Source organism: Cibotium barometz, chromosome 15 (assembly GCF_041138505.1).
Source record: "Cibotium barometz isolate CiBa-2024 chromosome 15, ASM4113850v1, whole genome shotgun sequence".
NCBI lineage: Eukaryota > Viridiplantae > Streptophyta > Polypodiopsida > Cyatheales > Cibotiaceae > Cibotium > Cibotium barometz.
The window spans coordinates 35,473,161-35,483,896 of record NC_141060.1 but is presented as its reverse complement, the minus strand read 5'-3'; positions in this window follow the sequence as shown (position 1 = coordinate 35,483,896).

The window sequence follows — 10,736 nt, the reverse complement described above, 5'->3', positions numbered from 1 at the left end:
TCATTACATAGAAATTAAAATTTATAAATATAGAAGTCAAGCATACCTCTTTATTATAAAAGAAAATTTATTTAATTAAAATATTAAGTATGCCATCACAGGCCATCAATGATGAAGTCTCACTCTCATGGAGTGATGATGCATATGGATAAAGATGCCATAGGTATAATCAAAGTCCTATGGTAGGGAATAAAGTTCCTAAGAGATACATCTAACGATAGACTCTATGATCATGTCATAGAGGTCTCTAGAGCGATCCCTCTCACAATGTCCACCAGCTAAATAAGTAACATTATTATGAGGACAATGTTCTCCACCAAGTTGCCATAATCCACTGTCTCGAGTACCATCTATGTATTTGGTTTTTCATAGGTAAAAAATAGAAGTCCTCCAAGTGTCTCACCAAGGTGACTTAGTTTGCACAACAAAGGAAAAGGTGATGCTTAAAGTGTCTCACCAAGGCAACTTGGTTTGCACAATGAGCATAGGAAGGGAGATACATGAAGGCAAAGGCGATCATATCATCCTTTGTCAAAAGATAATGGACACTTGAGATAGATGTGGCTTCATTATCTCCTACTCCATTTTAAAGAGAAATCCACCAACAAAAATTGCATCCTAAGATCATAGGCTCAAGTCTCAACCTAACCTGGATCAGTCTGATACCAACTATGAGACCCCTACTCCTCTATCTATACATTAATCTGGTAGTAGTAGCAGACATAACACTAAGAGTAGAGAAAGTTCCTTGGGGACTTATATTATAATATATTAGCACTTGGCTATTCCATCAGGTCCTCTTAGTCTAACTAGATTAATCCTTATGTAAGGAAAGGTGAATGATTCCTCTAGGAATTCATGAGTCGGTTGCCATAGCAGGGCTCACTTCTTGTGTATATAGATTGGGATAATGTGCTAATTAATAAGTAGATCTAGTAATCTCTAGAAATTTCCTTGTATGCAAGAGTTTATGGTTGAAATCCTATTTAATGGGTTCTAGTTAGTTGATATGTTTAGCTAGTGTGACCAAAAAATTGTTAAGGTGATCAATGGGTTAAACCCCTATTTGATGGGTTCTAGTTAGTTGATGTGTTTAGCTGGTGAGACCAAAAAATTGTTAAGGTAATCAATAAAGGTTAGAGCTCAAATAAAAATATAATTTTGGATTTCTTTGGAGCCATATAAATTAATGATATTATTTACATGGTGTATTAATGCAAAATTACAAGTGTCCCTGCACTGTAACTAAGGTGCTCTAGGGAGGATAAATCGGAGGATAAATTACCAAATGAGCCAACTCCCCTCTTAGATCAAAAACTCAACCAAGAAAACAACAATGGGTTAGAAAACATCTTCTAGAATCACAAGGATAGAGAAGAAGATGTGGAGACTAAAGAAGAAATTTGTCAAGAGGATCCTAGGAAACACCAATCAAAGTAAGATAAGCCCACAATAAAAGCCACATGCACCCCTCAAGAGAAGGAATGATCCAAGAAGGGTTTGACTAATTTGGGTGTCAATAATAATCCTAGAAGCTCAAGGTTATTATGAAGGTGCCACTTAAATCTGGGTTTGTAAGCAAAAAGAAGACTAAGAGAAGCTATTTGAGTACCACTAGAGATAATTGAGACATAAAGACATCCCACCAAGGCCAAGGAACAATGTTGACAAGAAGCCATAAGAACCTTAAAAAATATGGAGACAAAAGCCACAAGAACCTTATTGTGAAATAATTGCTAAAAAATCACTAATCAATAGGGAGAATCCTTAAGAAGATTTAGTGCATTATCATCTGAAAGGGATATGCATCATCATCACCATGTCAGGCTTTATGAACACATTGAGAATATGATCCATCTTTGCCTACATGGATTTCATTACACAATGAAATCAAGGATGAATAAGACCAAGGGCTACATTAACATAAAGATCTACATTGACATCATGAAGAAGATCACGAGAAACATCGACATTAAGAGGGAGCTACATCAAGAAGATCTTCATTAGCATATTGGTCATCAAGGGGGGGACTCTCCCTTTATTTCTAATTCCTATTTTATGTTGAGTCAAGGGTTCTCTGCCTTGGTTGTCCCCCCAAAATCTGAATCTTTTGGACTTTTTGGGTTTTTTAAATAGCCTTGATGTTATAAAAGGCATAGGTGGCTTCCTAAACTTGCCAAGACTAGCCACCCTATATCCTAAGTGAAATGTAATCATAACTAGATGTCTAGTTTCTATCATCTTTGACTTGCATTGTAAACCACCATGAGTAAGACCTACGGGCACTTGATTATCATAAATTTTTTTAAAGCAGAGCTAACATTGATAACATAGTAGCCAAAGATGATTTGTTTAGGGAGGGTGTTAGAAATACACCAAAATATCATGTGACATTGGGGATACAGGAATGTGGTCATTAGGTTTATAGCCAACTTGGTGTGAACAACCTCTTAGTTAGAGTCAAAAGATAGGGTTTGATGCCTATAAAAGGGTATTGTACTTGGTGGTTCATTCATCTCATTCTCATTCATTCATAATACGATCACCTTGTGTTGTGCTCAACTTTCTCTCTCTTTTCTCTCTTCTTCTTCCTCCTCAACCATGGAGAGATTTCATCCTCCATAGCTCCATGGTTGAACCTGTGAGCCAACATGGTATCAAAGCCATGCTTCTTAGTGCTTATGCTTAGTGATCTACTCTCTTTCAGTATGGTTTTCATCTTATCATTTTAACTAATCATGTGATTAGTAGCTAATCATTTTTCACCATTTTTCCTCTTCCTTTTGCAAGAAACACAGCTCTACCCCCTGCTAGTATTTTGATTGGTTCTCCCTCCACACATAACATCTTGCCAAACCCTATTAGGATATCAAAGCCAACACCATTGCTAAGCCATAGCTCAAAGAACTTGCTCCAATTCCACCTAGATCACACGTTTTTGATGCCACCAAAAAATGCAGCAAATCTAGAGTCTTTTCCTCATCTTGTCGGTTTGAATTGGCACAAGACCTCTTAGATAATGCTAGTATATGGTAAGAGAAACAAGCTCATAAAGTTTGAGCTCATTTGGGCCACAAGAGAAGCCAAGAGAAACATATCAATGAATGCCCAAAATGCAACTTATTCAACAAAAATCGGTGCCTTCAAGTAATGTTATTCTAGTTGCTCTTGGGGAACATTTATTGGGTTAACAAGCTATGCATAACCCAAATCTTGAAGCAAAATGATCAAAGAAGGATAAGATTCAAGCAAATCATCATTTTTAGCTTTTTGTCACTAAGCAAGTAATTAGTGCTAATTCTACTCATCAATTAGTGTCATCATCGGGGACTTTCTATTGCTTTTCAAGGCTTTGAATTGAGAAAGCCCTTTGATTTTTCCCTCCAAAAGTGCTCTCCAAACCAAGGTATTTTTTGCTCAAATATAGAAGATTGATTTCACTTATACCTTGATTAGTGCTAATCATCTGAGGTTTTTAACGCCATTAATGGTTCATATCTCACATTTAAGTGTTGCTAAACCTCTGCAAAGCATCAAATCAGATTTTCCCCTTGATTTGAGTGGTCAATTTGTTAATGCAAATTGGGTATAAATCTGTATATGAGCATTGTTTGGGACAATGGGATTTCTAAGCTTATATGCTTCATGTACTACATCTATCATGCTCATAAACCAGTTGTACAAGGGCAAGACATTGGCCATTGATAAGGCTAATACCTCCTTAAGAAGATTTAGTGCATTATCATCTAAAAGGGATATGCATCATCACCATGTCAGGCTTTATGTGAACACATTGAGAATATGATCCATCTTTGCCCACATGGATTTCATATAGCCAACTTGGTGTGAACAACCTCTTAGTTAGAGTCAAGATATAGGTTTTGAGGCCTATAAAAGGGTATTGTACTTGGTGGTTCATTCATCTCATTCTCATTCATTCATAATACGATCACCTTGTGTTGTGCCCGACTTGCTCTCTCTTATATCGCTTCTTCTTCCTCAACCATGGAGAGATTTCATCCTCCATAGCTCCATGGTTGAACCCGTGATTTTGCCAACACACCACATATTAATTAGAGTGAGTGGGTTTCCCTAGAATCATTTTTTGAATCCAAATAGCTACCACCACCATCACCACCAAGGGAGGATGATGGAAAGCTTCAAATAATATGTCCCATTATACTTACCCTATTAACTAGATCACTACCTTCTCACCCATATCCTCCTCTCACACTAAGAAATTCCATCCCACTAACACTTCTTTCTCTTTCTCACAAACCCACTAGACCTCAAAGAGTTACCATAAATCCAGGGTTTTCACACCCACCACTTGGAGCATCCAAGTTCGAGCCTTAAGGCTGGGTGTCAATATAGTATCTAGCTCATTACCTTATTGGGGTAGATGAGTATTTACTTTCTCTAATTACTTTCCCTATAAGCAGTGAATAAATAGCTAGGAGCATATCTTTTCTTTTCATTTTTTATTGGGTGTCCCATTGACTCTAAAAATATGCTAGAGATTCCACCTATTTTCATATACACGAACATAGGTATATAGGGTGAGTTTCTTCTTTTAGTACTCTTCCAAAGTTGGAGGGACCCCTGCACTTAGAAGCTATTGGCCGCCGCTACCCCTTGGGCACATCACACTTCACACACACACACACACACACACACACACATATATTGATGCCTTTACCTCTCTTAGGGTTGTACGACCATCTTGTGAGGGGGTGGTGGCTTTTATATATATATATATATATATATATATAAGATAGATCTTTTCTTTGGCCCTTCTCACCCCCATGAGCGATGACCCCGCCTTCTCCTATCTACTCTCTTCTTGACAGCAGGTGACTGTCTCCCCCGGCCCCTGCCCATCACCTCTCCATGGAGTCTCCTCCTTGCAGTGCGGTCATCACCCCCTCCACACAACACCTCCCCCCCGCCTCATTAAAACCCCCCTTGGTTTCTTCTTCTCCCCACAATGTCTCCTCACCACCCTCACCTTGGCGACCATCTCCCACATCTCTTACTCTTCACAACAATGGAGGGCCACACGCGCATAAAATAGAGGGCCACCACTTTGAGGCCCTCTCCTCTCTATCACCTTCTCTCTCTCTCTCTCTCTCTCTCTCTCTCTCTCTCTCTCTCTCTACAATCACCCCCCCTCTCGACGGCATTCACAACCACCCACCCACACATGCATAAACAAGTCCATTCACATCCATTCCCTCCCTTGTCTAATGTTCTTACTCTCTCTCATCTCCACATCCTTCCCCGCAACGCACTCGTTCACTCAAAAATTTATCTCCCATGGCCACCGCAAAACAAGCACAACAAGAGAATCATTGTTTTTTGATGCTTAGTTTCGACGCTTGGTCGCGTCATATGTGAGTCGAAATAGGCATTGAAATATGTGTGGAAAAAGGCGTCGAAATAATAGTCGAAATATGCATGGAAAAAGTCATCAGAATAAGCGTTGAAATAACAATCAAAATTTTACTTTTTAAAAAAAATTGAATCTATATATAATATTTTCTAGTTCCCATCTTGCGGTGTGTTTTAGCCTTCTCTTTCTACCTCTTTGCAAGCATATGTGAGAGAGAGAGAGAGAGAGAGAGAGAGATGATCAGAGAGAAAGAGATATATATATAGAGAGAGAGAGGGGGGGAGCCGAGGGAGAGAGGAGGGTATAACTTCCATCACGCTCTTTGAAGGAGAAAAAATGCTAGCTCCTCCTCCTCATCACTAAGGTGCAATTAAGAAAGTGCTCTATTTTACAATGAAATTAAATTTCATCATCAACTTGCTCGTCCTCAGCGAGATCCATGGCTCCAAATAAATCTATTTCTAGAAATACTCCATCATTACTGTCAATTGGTGGAACTGGTTGTCTTGTAGTAGTAGAAGGTAATTCATCCATGTCGTCATCCTCTTCTAGCTCTAGCATGAGAGCTGTCGATGCATCATGATCATACTTAGATTGAATCTCTTCTTCTTCTAGATTATCTCTAGTGTTTGTTTCTTGTTCACGATGTATTTGCTCAATGAGTACACCTTCATCCGATCCTAATCCTGTGTGAGCCTCACCTACTTCCTCAACTAGTATGTCTTCTTCTTGTTCTTCTTGTTGTTCAATAGGTGCTAGTGGTGTATGCTCAACCATCACATGATCTGGGAGGGGAGTTCCTCAGCATCTGGCAAACAGTCAACTGCTATTTTCACCTCTTCAAATATTTGTTTTCCACGTGGATTTATTTGAATCACAAATAACCATTTATGATCTGTCGGGTCTTCCACAAAGATGACTTTCTCAAAGTGCTCTGGTAGCACAAATGTGTCCCTTTGGTCAATCCATATCTTTGTGCGGTCTACTTGAAGAAATCCACACTTGTCTTTGCGTACAGTTACTTGTGCCCCTTGAGTTACCAACTTGAACCATTTCACATAAAAAATGAGCATATCAAACTTTCTGAATCCAACCTTGATAATATCTTGGTGGATTGTTCCACAATAATCTAGCATGCCTACTTTAGTATTGCCATCACTTGCACTTGAACAACTTTCTTGCATGAAATTAGCCTTCACACCACAATCAAATGTTGTTCTCTTTTTATCTATTCCTTCTACTCGAAAGTGACGTCCACGTGACCAAATTTTTCCAAACTTACGATACTGCAAGCACAATAAATAAGTACTTTTATTGTATAAATTCACCTAAAGTACAACATAAAAGACAATTTGTAGATATTTCTAACAGTGACATGGAAATCACAACCATATGCAAGCTCCTCATCCTTATCACTTATTGATTCACCATTGCGTTTAGCTTGTAGTATGGTTTGCTTGAGCCATTTATTAGAAGGAAAGTCTAGAAGAAGTGCAAGTTCTGTTAGGTACGGTAGTGTGCAGGTTGTTCGACTCCTTCTAAAACTCAAACGAGCTTGGTCCCTTTCAGCCTTCACCAAGTTATACCTCTCGATCCATTTCTCCATAGCATATGAGTTTAAGATGCAAAATTTATTGATCTTCTCATGCAATGCTACATCCATTGTTCTCACAAGGCCTTTCCCTTGTTGCTCTTCCCCAACTAGTTGATCATCTTCTTCTTGTGTCCATAATCTTGGCATATCGGGATCAGATGTTACTGAGAAATTCAGTTATATATACAAGTGATTCTTGAACAAGCCATCCCGCTGCCATACTACCTTCAGGGGATGAGTTCTTTGACGAACAAATCCTTTAAGTGTCTTCATAAATCTCTCCCATAAATCTCTAGTGGTGCATGCATTCAACCTCTTGTAAATCATCTCGTTGTGCCTTACTCTCCTTTGCTCCTGTGATGGTTTTCCAAAGAACCTCGGCTATATTCTTGAAAATGTGCATTGGGTCAAGAAGATGGTTAACTAGAAGGTCATTCCACTATGGAAGTTGATGGAAAATGGATAGACGCTTCATTCTTGGACGTGTACAGGTTGGATCCAGCTCCCATAAGGTCCTCCAATACTGCTCTTCCATATGCAAGGAGACCTCCCTAGAAATCCCTCACGCAAAGGATAGTCCACTGGGAGATACTTCTTGTGGCCCTCGTATACTATCTTCTTCATAGACTTTGAGTATCGAGTCTCAAGTTGCAGCCCACATAATGGACATCCATTATACCCTGACACTGAAAGCCCTGTAGAACATTAAAAAAGATCGTAGCAGGTAAGTTTGGATAACAATCATGACTTAACATAATATGTTAACAAGTTACAGTATTACCTGAGCACTCTCCATAGCCAAGCCAATCATGCATAGTCCACATAAGTATTCCTCTCAATGTTAGCGCACGTTGTCCAATCCTCTTGGAAATATCATGAACTTCAATGCCCTCCCATAGAACACAAAGCTCCTCAACTAAAGGGGCTAAATACAAATCCATGTTCTTCACCTTGTACTTTCCAGGAACTATTAAAGACTAAAAGATGCCCTTTTTTATCGTCGCTAGCTATGGTGGAAGATTATAGTTAACTAGACAAACAGGCCATGTACTCCATGATGAACTTTGTAGAACAAATGGATTCACTCCATCCATCGCTAGTCCAAGTCAAATATGGCGAGCCTCCTCCTGAAAGGCTACCCACTTCTCTTCAATGTGCTTCCATGCAGGGGAATCTGCGATAATGAGCACACGCATAACACCATCCGTGGACCTAGTGTTATGGTGTCAAGTCATCAATCCTACAATGGATTTGCACTTGAACATTGTTTTAATCCGAGGGATAATGGGAAAGTGTCGTAAAATTTTTGTTGGTACCTTTTCTCCTTGCACATCTTGTCTATATCTCGATGTACCACAATGCAAACATTGTACTGCATTGTTATATTCTTGTCGATAAAGAATACAATCATTTGGACAAGCATGGTGTGTGTTGTAGTCCATGCCAATCGAGTGCAACATTGCTTTTGCTCGACTACGGTCCACTGGCATCTCATTATCTTCTGGCAATATTTGATGTTTCAATAAGCTGTTACACAAAATAGTCAGGCTAAGAAAATGCATATAAAGGTACATAACTCACTAATTGCATATGATAACATCACTTACACAAAAAGTTTTGATACGCTCGTATCAGACCATCCAAAAATCGATTGCAAGTTCAATATGGATAGGCAAGTGCGTAAAACAGACACATGTGCTCCACGATATAGTGGAAGACGAGCAAGCTTGCGTAGCTATTTCTCCTCTTAGAAAGCGTATTCCACACGTCGTGTGTTTTCTTCTACCCCTTCGTGTTCCAAACCTCGATCTTCTGTTCCATCATGTAAGGCATTTATCATGTCATCCATGTCATGTTCTAGTATTTGCTCCGAATCCGCCTCAAGTTCCTCAGGTTGTTCGATCACCTCGTTTGTGGCTACTCTTGTTGGTCTCCATCGTTCAGGCCGGCGGATATCCACTGGTTCATCGTTGTTGAAGCACGCATTGCCACTAATTAGGTGGTCCAATCGCTCCACCAAAAATATTCTCCATTTTTTGTATGATCATTGCAAATTCATTTGACGTCGAGCCACTTGGTATTTGCAGCGAGTACATGGACAAAGTGTCTTCTCTAAATCAACAAAATTTGAGGGTGTGGCGTTGTCCATGGTTTCCATAATCATTTGCAAAATGGGAACGAATTCTTATTTTTGGAGGGGAATCCTCCCTTAAGTATTTGTGGAGGAGGGTGGTAGTCGGTGATAGGTAATTTGAAATGTCGGGGGCGTGCAAGATCTAGAAAGATTTTAAATTTGAATGAAAAGTAGCGATCATCGAAATAAGCGTCGAAAAGGTCAACGAAATATCCGTCAAAAAAGAGCGTGGAAATTTTATTTTTTCAGCTCTTATTTCCACTCTATTTCCCACGTATTTTTTGATGCTTTTTTCCACGCTTATTTCGATGCATATATCGACGGCATAGGTTTTTACAGTAAAATAGAACCTCTCTTTTTTTTTGCATTTTTTTCGTGCGCGTGTGTTTTGCTTGCTTCCTCACCAGGTATGCCTCCTTTTCCCTCACTCCCATGTCCTCTTGGTTATGTAAGATTCCTCCCCCCCAAATGATAAGGTGTATAGGTGTAAGAACCTCCCCTTTTGATATTGTAACTATTCCCCCCTCTAAAATAAAAGAAAGATTCTATTTTATCCTGCTTTGACTTAGAGAGAGAAAATGTCTAGAGGGAGGTAGTCCAAAATTGAGATATTTTTGGATATAAAAATCCTCCTAGTGTCTAAAATGGTTTCCCCTGAAATAGAAATTCAAAAAGAACTTTCCAATGTGCAATTGGAATTAATTAGAAATGGGTATAAAAGACCTTAGCCTAAGGGTCTAGGTTTTTAGAAATTTTTGGATTATGGTCCAATTAAGGTTCCTATGGGCCAATAGGATCAATCCAAGTGTGGGGAGGAGATAAATCCAATTTATAAAAGAAAAATACCAAAAATGAGTAAATGCCCATATAAGATGAAGAGTTGACTGAGTATAAGGTTTATTAGTAAAAAATTATGAGTATTACTAAAAAAAATGAGATATTTTGGGTATAATGATTCATTTTTGACACATGTGTAAGGAAAAGGGGGCCCTTCAAGGAGGTGCCTATTTCACATTTTTGACACATGTGTAAGGAAAAGGGGGCCCTTCAAGGAGGCGCCTATTTCACATGTGTGGTGGAGTTTTAAACCTAAAAATATTGTGATATTTTTATCTCTCCTCTCTCTTGGATCAAACCAAATCAAAAGGGAACCAAACTAGGTCCAAATCTTGTCTAAATTCAACCAAACTGAACCTCAAAAATTCTAGAAATTAGTTAGACTTGGTTAGAGGCCTCCCTCACCTATAAATAGATCCTTATCCCTTTGTAAAAAAATATGAGATCTATACTATGCCAGTATTATGCTGAAATAATGATATTTTCTATTATCCTCTAAAAACCTCTACAAAATTGAAGAGATTGGAGCTTCTCTCTCTCTCTTCAATCTTCCTTGGTGACTCCTACAACATAGCAAACCAATTGATTGGTTGGGGGCCTCTACTACTGTGATCAAATAATCAAGTAAATTAGAAGGTAAAGTGTGGATTATTGTCTTTTTCTTATTAAAACTCCAAATTCTTCTCTTCTCAGCCCCTCTCAAGCTTGAGAAGCTTTAATTTGAATGGCTTTTGATTACTATTAAAGTTCTTTTATGAATTGTAATAAAGAAACACACA